Source organism: Notothenia rossii, assembly GCF_949606895.1.
Source record: "Notothenia rossii genome assembly, chromosome: 3".
In the NCBI taxonomy this organism is placed as follows: Eukaryota; Metazoa; Chordata; class Actinopteri; order Perciformes; family Nototheniidae; genus Notothenia; species Notothenia rossii.
Window position 1 is genome coordinate 20,931,372 of NC_136901.1, and position 10,691 is coordinate 20,942,062.

The 10,691-nt window shown below is 38.4% G+C and overlaps 1 long non-coding RNA gene across 1 annotated transcript; it reads right to left on the reverse strand.

Moving 5' to 3' along the window:
* Positions 1-309: 309 nt before the first annotated feature.
* Positions 310-2,801, reverse strand: LOC307032078. Its single transcript, XR_013806160.1, has 4 exons — positions 2,710-2,801; positions 2,104-2,179; positions 1,212-1,338; positions 310-905 (listed from the first exon to the last, which is right to left on the reverse strand). It is a non-coding gene; the product is annotated as an uncharacterized lncRNA (long non-coding RNA).
* Positions 2,802-10,691: the final 7,890 nt, after the last annotated feature.

Consider the following 10,691-nt stretch of genomic DNA (forward strand, 5'->3'; position numbering starts at 1 on the left):
GACTGCCCTTTGAGTCCAGAAGACACAACTGAACTTCAATCAGTATTTCAGCAAATTGACCCAAACACTCCGGTCAAGGAACTGTACTTACTCTGCCGTGAGTATGTAGCTGAAAGATGTGGCTCTTAAGAAATACAGCTCCCTTGAATGACACAGATGAGGTAAAAGTAAAATTCCTGTGTTCAAAGTGTTACTTAAGTACCAAGAGTAAAATAAGTCATGATGCCAATTTCAGGATAGAGTAAAGTTACTTGGCACAACTGGTGACTGGGTTTTTATTCCATTAAATTAAATTGAAACAATTGACACAAAATACAGCTCAAAACTATAATGGTTCCCCAACGTCACAATTTGTTTCCAAAACATTTTGACTAGAACAGCATGTCACTTGAAAGTTTGACTGTATTCTCATCTTGAACAAATGAAAACAAATGAAAACTTTGTCAAATAAAGTGCAATAAAGACTGTCTAACCCTAACCCAGAAAACATCGATTCTATGACTCTTATGAGCGGCTAAACTCCCTGCTACTCATAACAGCCTGTGTTATGATGCTCAGGAACTCTGGATATGAGCCGAGGTGCCTTGTCGGAAAGGTAATGGAGTTGGAGCATGCATTCACTACGGGAAAGCATACCGTGTGTGTACCATAGCACACGCTGCAATCATGGTCGAACTCAATTAAGATTTTAAACATCTCTCTCTCTGTTGAGGTGATGGGGATGTGTGCCTGCCCCGTAAGCCATTGAAGGAAGCAACCAACAGTGATGTTGGGTTTTTCCTTCATCTCCTCTTCATCTTTTGCCGCTTCACCTGTAGACTCTGTCTCTTTTGAGTCTCTTTCATCACTCTCTGTTATCTTCACAGGGGTCCCCCTCTCTTCAACCACGAAGCTCTTTTCTTCCTCTAAAAACAAGTTGAAAATGAATACAAAGAAATGCATATATTCACCTAAGCAATGTCAATAAATATGGCTATTGTTTTTAAATAGTTTTTTTATGTGGATATTTTGAAGAAGAAAACCTCATTAGCCAGTCCTGCTTTAGTTATCATTGTTTCATCGCAACCCTCATGATGAAAAGTTGTGTTTAAACTGAGACATGTAAACATGAATAAAAAGGGTATGCAAAGCTGTCATTGAGTTGCCTGTCGTAATGGGGGGTAAAATTCAAGAACAAATACGTTTATAAAATGTCAGGGCAGTAGTATCACCTTCTTCTTCAATGTGTTGGATGAAGTCTTGTAAAAAGTGAACAATCTTCGATTCCCTCTGGCGTCGCAGCGAGCCCAGCTCGCTGAAGACTGGAGATATGGCTCCCATCAGGAATTCCGCATCCGGCTTGGAGAGAGGAAAAAACAAAATGATGTATGCTCAAAGTTGGATGAGCTTAACCCTTTAATTGCCAGAACAAGAAAAAAAACGATGGAAAAATTATTTGTTTGTATTTTTTTATCAAATGGGAAACACATAGCACATTTAAAAAAAAAAGGTATCAATATTGATATTGATATTAAAAGTAATGTTAAGTGTTTTTCATAATAATACAAAAACGTGCTCATCTTACTGTAGATGCTGAATTGGCCTAACAGGAAACCACTGGCCTAACAGCAAATGTCTATATCCTGTGTTGGCCTAACTTGCTCATCTGTGTGCAACTTTGGGCTGTATGCCATGCATGAAAGCTGCTATATAAATTATTATCACTCTTTCACTCTGAGACTCATAATGCAGTATAGATGTAGTAATAATGTAATATAAGATGTAGTAATATTACCATGAATCTATCTATTTACCATATTGTATTGGAAAACATCTCTGAAACTCTAAAAAAGTTATATTGCTAGTTTAGTTTGTTAAAACTTTTTTTGTGCATCAAGTTATCTAATTATGTTCAGTCAGTGCTCTGACATTAAAATATGTCAAAAATGATATGGCATCGAAAAGACATTGCAGAACACAATCTACATACTTGAAATGCTCTTTGTGGTAGTCAGTAATTGAGTACTTGGGGGTTTAACTGTCACTGAAACACCACCTTTTTGTAAACGACTGACCATTAGATGAATCTGTGAAGACAATTGATCTCCCCCTAGTTTCACTTACGATTTTGAGAAGTTGGTTCAGCCAAGGCACTTCTCAGCAACTCAACGACACGCCTGGCAGCATTTTGTAACTCTATCTGTTAAAATAGATAGCATTTTTCATTTAATCATTTATTTCAATAGGGACAATGCACATAAATGAACACTTTAGACAAATAACGCTTCAAGTGTAAATGGATCATGTCTTCCTATACTGTCTATACTGTCTTGCTGTTTTTAAATTATTGTCTTGTTGTTGCGCACTGGCAGTTTGACTTTGAGTTGATGTAATTTCGCTGTACTTGTTACAATGACAAATAAAGTATCTATCTATCTATCTATCTATCTATCTATCTATCTAAAACAGACACAAACAAGAAATAGTCAAATTGATTGTCACAATCACAGCGCAAAGACATGTCGTCTTGTTTATCCAGATCTGCTAACAGTTCACTTTAGCTAACTTTTATTATTGCGGGCAGACAGCTGTGTCACTTTCTTCTTATACCGTGGCTTGTAAATAATGCAATGTCAATATCTCAAATGCCCGTCAAGCAGATAAAATTATAGTTATGTTAAACCATCATTTTCTATATGCATAGCTAAAAGTACCGGTTTTTGTACGTACCTCCTTGTCGTCAGCCATTCTTCTTCTGCGGGGCTTTCCCGCTCCGATATCCCTCTTCATTTGAAAACGGCCAATCATAAAAGAGAAGGGGTGTAACCAATTAGATTTGGCGTTACTGGGACACGGTACGCCCACTTCCTAACATTTCTCCGCGCGCGAGAGCAGGCCAGATTTTCACAAGCAGAGGAGCAGGAATTGCTCGCGAGAGCGCAGGAGATCAAGGAGAGCTCATATACATGCTGCACATGCTCAAGGCATGTTTCTCCCCTGCAGGCTTCAATATTGATCTCGCGCGAGTGCCGTTTTAGTGCTCGCGAAAATAATATATGTCCGCGGCTGCTTGACTTGTGCTCGCGTGTGCTCATATGCCCTCGCGATTTATGACAGAGATTTGCCGCCATAGACATCTCATTTCTCTAAATGCACTTCGAGGACCAAGCATCGAGCATCGAGGAGGCTCTCATGAGGAGCTCTAACCGAGGAGACACTGATGGGTCCTCCGCGGCTCCTCCGCGGATGCATTTCCGGGAACGGTGGAGGCGTTACGCACGGCCAGAGTTATCTCAGCCAATGACAACTCTGCATGCATCCCTTGGATATTATTTTAGTAACTGCTTGAACGGCAATGCGATGTTTATAGTGAGAACAGCTGTGAGGTCCGTGCAGAAAGCAGAGCGGTGTGTAAAATATATATAACAGGCCTACACTACTCTCTGTATTTGCTGTAGTCTAGTAGATATCTACAAACAAAGAGTCGATATTTGTTTAAAACCATCAGAGATGGGGTCGTTACCACTGTTGGGACTAACACGTTACAAAGTAACTCAGTTACCGTTACTACATGGTGCGTTACTCCGTTATTTTTTTTATATAGTCTCGGCTCCCAGACATTGGTGAGCGGGGCGCCAACAGCGAGGCGAACAGAGATGAGAACTGTACTTAAGTACAGTACTTGAGTAAATGTACTTAGATACTTCCTGTGTCACATGCGGAGACGCGCTGTGGGCGTGTTTTTGTGTTTACTAAAAAGACTATCATGGCGGCTGCGGAGCTCAAGTCGAGTTTCTCCGCCTGGAGATATTCTCACTATTTCACTTTTGTCGAGCACAAAGAAAAGAACGTTTTAGTTAAATGTAAGTTGTGTCTTGGCGGGTCAAAGATCCTATCTACTGCCCAAAACAGCAATTCAAATATGTTGAATCCGAAACATCTGCAGAAACAAGATGCTGGGACAAAGCTAGTAGCCTAGCTAAGACCACAGACCCAGACTCATCCGACGCCACTCCACCTAAGCAACATCAACACACTGTCACTCAATAATCGTCCAGGAGCGACGTATAGCTTTCAACTGATTGCAATGTATTCCCATCTGCGGCGGGATTTGACGCTCATGGAAGCACGGCATTCGTTTGTGTCGGCTGCCCTCAAAGGCAATGTGAGCGTCCATTCCCATTGGATAACGGAGAATTGTACACCCGGAAGTAAGTATTCCCCTTACTGTCGATTGATTTTACAGTGATATCTACTCATCGACTAAAAAACACCAGATTATCCTTGTTAATTACACAACATTGATTGGTTTAAATTGTGTGCAATGCTTTTGTATTTTTCCCCTTCGATTCGGAGAAATCATATAAAACGTAAAATAAATTAAAAAAATGCATGGTTCATTGCAGGAATTTTGTCACGATTCTTGTGTTGTGTCACGTTTTTAGTTTTGTGTGTCTGGTAGTTCTGTTGGCAACAGCGGCTGGATTTTAACCGAGGGACTGCTAGCCAGGGAAAAGTTGATAAAGCCACGGTATGTTGTAGAACACATGCAGGCTATTTCTACTATTTCTATTGCTATTTCTTGATCAACAGATTGTATTATTCTCCAATGCAATAACAGTACTGAAATGAAGGCTATAAGGGCATCAATGGGAGCCCTTTTGTTAAGTAACTAATGCGTTACTGTTATAAGTAATCTAAACTGAGTTACTTTTGAAATGAAGTAACTAGTAATGGTAACTAGTTACTGGTTTTCAGTAACTAGCACAACACTGGTCGTTACTAAAAAAAAAGTAATATATTACACTACTTCGTTACTGTCTACATAAAGTAACTTGTTACTTTACTCGTTACTTTACTCGCAGGGCCGGCCCGCTCCTCCCTACAGGCAGATCACGTAGACTGCGGCGCACCTACAGTGTAAGCGCGCCACAGTTTTGCCTCTGCGAGACTCCACTTGCACCCCCAATTACTATTGCATTAAGCAAGACATAACACAAGTCTTTCTTTTGATATGCTCTTTAATAAAATAGGCTACCACCCTACCACAACAAGCTAACAGTCTGTGAAACGTAAAGACACTAATTAATGAAACCAGTTCAAGACGCATTATTCTTATTCTTATCATTCTTTATGAGCGCAGTAACGGTAAGGTATCTAATTACTTATTATTTATTTATTTACTTATTATTTATTTATTTAGTTTTCCATAACTTATTAACTTAGTAGCAGAGATGGTCAAACTAAAGTGGTAGAGACATGGCAGAATTCCTACAATGAAGCGGGACATTGAACTGTTCACCCGTGAGAGGGCAATCAAGAAAAGAGAGCGAGCGGCCCCGTTGAGGAAGTTTACAGATGAAAAGACTCAGCCATGTTTATGCAGCACTGCAGGTGGAGATGTGGACGCGCAAATCGCGCAGATTACGTAGGCCTACATGTATACAAACCTGCGGCGGAAACCCCTCTTGTCTGTCAGTGATTGTGATTATTTTATAAAAGTAACGAAGTAACGCGTGTCGGGACAATGTTAGTAACTGTGGTGTGATTACTGAATTATAAAAGCTTTACACTCCGTTACCGACAATATAATATTATAATATTATTACAGTAACGTGTTACTTTGTAACGCGTTACACCCAACTCTGAAAACCATTTAGTGCTTCACATAATAAAATACACAACGGCTGTAGCCTGTTTTAGGAGCTGTAGGTGCGTGTGTGTGGTACAGTGTGTAGGTGTGTGTGGTACAGTGTGTGCGTAGATGCAGCAGTGGACAGACAGGTCTCAGTTGGCTTGGTGTCCGGAGAGGGGGGGGGGGGGGGGATATATCCAGTCTCTGATAGTGTTACGTTATTATGAGAGAGCTCTGTTTGATTCTGAAATTGTATATAGGCCTATTTATATAAATATATACATATATATGTGTGTGTGTGTGTGTGTGTGTGTGTGTGTGTGTGTGTGTGTGTGTGTGTGTGTGTGTGTGTGTGTGTGTGTGTGTGTCCGCATCTGTAGCCTGTTATTGTCTCATTATACCGCACTCTGAATGAATTAAAAGTAAATATAAGTCGTCATTTCTCTAACCGCCTGCTGCTTCCCCTCCTCTCTCCTCGGCTCCTCCGCTCGCATCTCCTGTGGGCGAGACTAAGTCTCGAGGATAGGAGTCGAGGAGGGGAGTTAGAGAAATGAGAAAGGGCCACAGCCACTGAACTGATTACCCAAGATCCTCAGCTATGGTTTAAGCTCGCTGATTGGATGTTTGATTGGATGTTTTAGCCGCAATGCATTCGATGTTTATATGATATGAAATCGGAAAAACATTTTAAAATAATACTTAATTCCGAGTGTTCTTGCTTTTCTCTTTGAAAGTCATCACATAGCGGCATTGTAATACACGGTTCGGCTGCATTACATATTACAGATCTGCCGTAGTTCTTTATTTATAGGACCCTGATGAGAAGACCTTTGGAAAAACTGGAAGAAATGCCACAGAAACTGAATATTTGACGTGGATCATATATATATCAACAATTAAACAACATCTTCAATTTCTCTTCACACAATACGTCTCCTGGCTGTATCAATACTAATTCGGCTGACTTTTACATTTGATCTAATTCGTAGATAGGTTATATTTACACCATAACGGTGCACAGCTGATATAAAAGGACTTGTAGTTTTTAAAGATATTACTGATTTTCTTTGAATATAAGAACGTAAATACTGAGTCTAAAATAATATAGCAATATGCTGTAAAATTATGTGAAAACATTAATAAAACTACACATCTTCAGATGTTGTACATACATAAGTGTCCTACACTAATAATACAAAGTTATTATGGCTGTGTGTACCTTGTGTTCCTAGTGGTTAAAGCGCGTTATTGAATTATTGTTTTTATGTGTTATATTTGATGAAAATATTAAGAGTACATACTTTTATAGGGGGAAAGTAGAAGGTCTGTGATAGAAATATAGAATATAAAAAATCAAGAAGATACTATAAGTGATCTCTACAATAAAACAGTTTAGTGCAGGATGTACAAAGATATTAATATGAGGAGGTGCAAAACAGAAAACGAAATAACCTTTATTTAAACATTAAATAATACTTTAGATTAAGGTCTTCTTTTAAATAAGAAAAAAACTTTGGGGGTATCTATCTACAGATAAATATTAAGCCTGACAAACTTAACGTCTAATATATTGCTTTCCTGCAATGTTAACTATGTTGAAGCACTTATTTTAACTGATATTATACATATGAATTATACTCTTATGTATGTAGATAGTATAAGAAATGTGCAGAATATGACAGTTTAATTGTGGAGGTATACACACATATTGATAGATGTCTTGTAATGCACTGTTGAGGAACCTCAGCTGCGACCCAAGTTTTTCATTCATTGCATAACTACACCGTAGTTGTGTATATGATATGTCAATAAACCTTAGAAAATCTTGAAATCTTGAAAGGGATGTGCAAAATAGCCATTATACAGTCTTTAATTAACTATTAGTAGAGAATAACGAGTAATGAATATACTTTATTACTCGTTTCCATTCATGTCAATTGCAGATAAATGTTTAGTCTTCTCAAGCACCAACTCAAATATCTCTCCTGATTGTTGGCACTTGACAATCACCTTCCCTGAATTTTACTCAGCTGTAACTAAAGTCTGATTTAAGGGTTGTTTATATTTCACATCATTAATCAGAATCTGCAAAGTAACTCAAATAAATGTAGTGGAGTAAAAATACCAGGTTAACCTCTGAATTGTAGTGGAGTAGAATTACAAAGTAACAATGAGCTGTCATGTGGGTATATATTAATGCTGCACATTATGGACATAAGCGATTTTCACCCATTTATTAATTATATGTTTTACATTTGATAACACCAATGTGTTTAATACTGGCAACTTCTAATTGTGGGAAAAACGAAAACGTTCAGTAGAGACATCCCTTAGAACATTTTGCAAAACACAATAGCCAGCATGTGTAGTTCTGGGGGGGCGTTCGATTCCAGTTTTGGATAGTCTGGCGTGGTTTCGTTCCATTTCAAACAGCTGTTTGACGCTTGGTGTAACCTTGGCGCACTGCCACTCCAACATCCAATCCCAGAGCTTGAAGATTAATCACGGGGACAGTAGTCCTAAACCATAGCTGGGGATTATGGGTAGTGTAGTCTTTGGCCATCCTAAACTCAGAAATGTTTTTCGGATATGATATGGCATTAACTTTTTATTTTTCAAAACTTTTTATTTTATTTTTTTTATAAACAAACAGCCAGACAAATAGCACAATAGCAGTTGGCAAACAAATTAGGATGACAACAATGTGATTCGAGTTCGACAGGATAAAAAACAAAGACAAAACAAAAAATAAATGAAACAAAACAACAACAAAATTGACTGCGACAGGACAATAATCAACAAAAGAAATAAAAGTCTAAATCTAAAGGCTCTGAGTCTAAGTCCATTATTAATAACTTAATGCAAGAGTAGAGATCAAAGAATGTGCATAAATGGAAAAGAAATACCAAATATATCAAAAAATATATATATAATAAAAAAATAAAAAAAAATAAAAAAAAACATAGCACTTGTTGGTCAGTTAGTCGCCCACTAATTACATTTTAACACCACAGGTCCACCACCCTGTTGTACAAAGACATCCGGCATGTCCAGCTCCCGTATATACTTGTAGAAGGGGTTCCACATCTTGTGGAATTTCCCCAGGGAGCCCCTCAGTATGCACCTTATTTTCTCGAGTTTGGCTGAATTTAGGACTTCTTTTAACCACAAGGTGGGGATTTTGGAGACTTCCACATGAGCAATATCAGGCGTCTGGCTAGTAAGGTAACAAAGGCTATGAAGGCTGTCTCCAGAGAAGAGAGTGGCCATGTGGGTGGGGTTGATATGGCATTAACACCATATCCTTACATGCATTGCGGCTAAAAAATCCAATCAGCGAGCATACAGATGTAGCGATTCATTTCAGACAGTTTGAAACGCGAGGGCCGTGATTGGTACGTGATCTGCCCTCGCTCAAGGGAAAACCTCCAGCTTGACTTGAGACCGCCCCCGTGATAGATAAATGTAATTATAATGAAGCCAGCTGCAATGGATCATTGATCCACCAGGGGGTGCAGTGGGGTTCCACACTGGAGCTCATGTGAAATAAAGTGAGATACAGTATGCTGGATGTACAGCGGAACTTTGTTAAGATCCATATGTCACGGATATCATACTACTGTGCTAAATAAGAGACATGTAATCATTTACAAAACATCACCATGTTGTTATTTAACAAAATAATGTTGTTTAGTCGAAAAAAACGAACAGGAGGAAATGCAGCCCGGCTCACGATTTTTAATCCTAATTTAATCATCATCTTCACCACGATCATTTATGTTTATGTTCGCCGAATTGACATGAAATCACTGACACATATGAATATACTGTATTCAACTTCATTAAAACGTTATTAACGTGCCTAAACTCAGTAATTCACTAAAAATATTTATATTTTAATGGAGCCTCGTCGGCAGATCAGGATCCCAAAGCGTGGCGGAGGGATCCTGATCTGCATGACGGGTGTTATTTTCCCCATAAGGAACAAGTCGCTGCAAATTATCCCGCTTATTACACGGCCACATTCTCAACAAAGTAACGACATGACTCCCAGTATTAATTGAAATGCTTTTATGGATTTAGAAAATGTTTTTATTGATTTAAAAAATAGTTGTATTGATTTAAATTGACATGCATCCGCTAAGAAAAATAGTCCGTTGTTACCGTTTTTTAAACAGTTTGAATGAAACGGCAGCTCTCAGCTGTGTATTTACACAACTAATGGCCCATCAACCACAGCTCTCTCCCCCCCTCCCCCCCCTGATCTTTCTTCTCCAGCAGCTAAATTAACTGGATGTTACTCTGAGTGACCATAGACTGTATGTGACAGGCTTACAGTTAGTGACGTAACTACACCATAAAAGCTGGTGGGTTGAAAGCAATACGGGAGGTAAAAATAACTAGAATAATTGTGATTCATTTATTGTGGCTTTTATGTTTTTAGGTATAACATTTTATGTAATTCAGGCTTATAGTTCATCCTTCTCTAAAAGCCTTCAACAATGACAATATTCATATTAATATAAATCCTTCCAACACACATTGTAAAAAATAGCCTACTGTAAGTTAAGAAATCATTCCAATATGTACATCTTCTGATGTAACAACAATAACATTATAAATAGTAACATAGCTGAACGTGGTATTGCACATTTAGCTTTGAGTGTTACTGACCTGAGATGTTTTTATTACATGAATTATGCAAACTCATCAGGTATGAAAAAGGTGACAAGGATCCGAGCCCCGGGCTCCCCCACCCCACGGAATAACAGAGGATTTTAGCAGTCAGAACAACTAAAGCAGCAGTTTTAATAATAACAGAAACGCCAAAGAGTCACATCTAATAGAAATATATAAAAGAGATCAATGATCTCAAGGGACCAATCTGTCTCAATAAAGGTTTGAAATGAAATGAAATGAAAAGCATTTATTTTAAATTGTGTAGCAGTCAGTTTATAATTTTGGCAGCACTGTTGAGCATTTTGAAAATGTATTTTCATGCCTCTGTGCAAGGCTTTAGTCTTTCTATCTTTATAGCCATATGGTGTAAAGTAACTAAGTTCATAAACTCAACAAG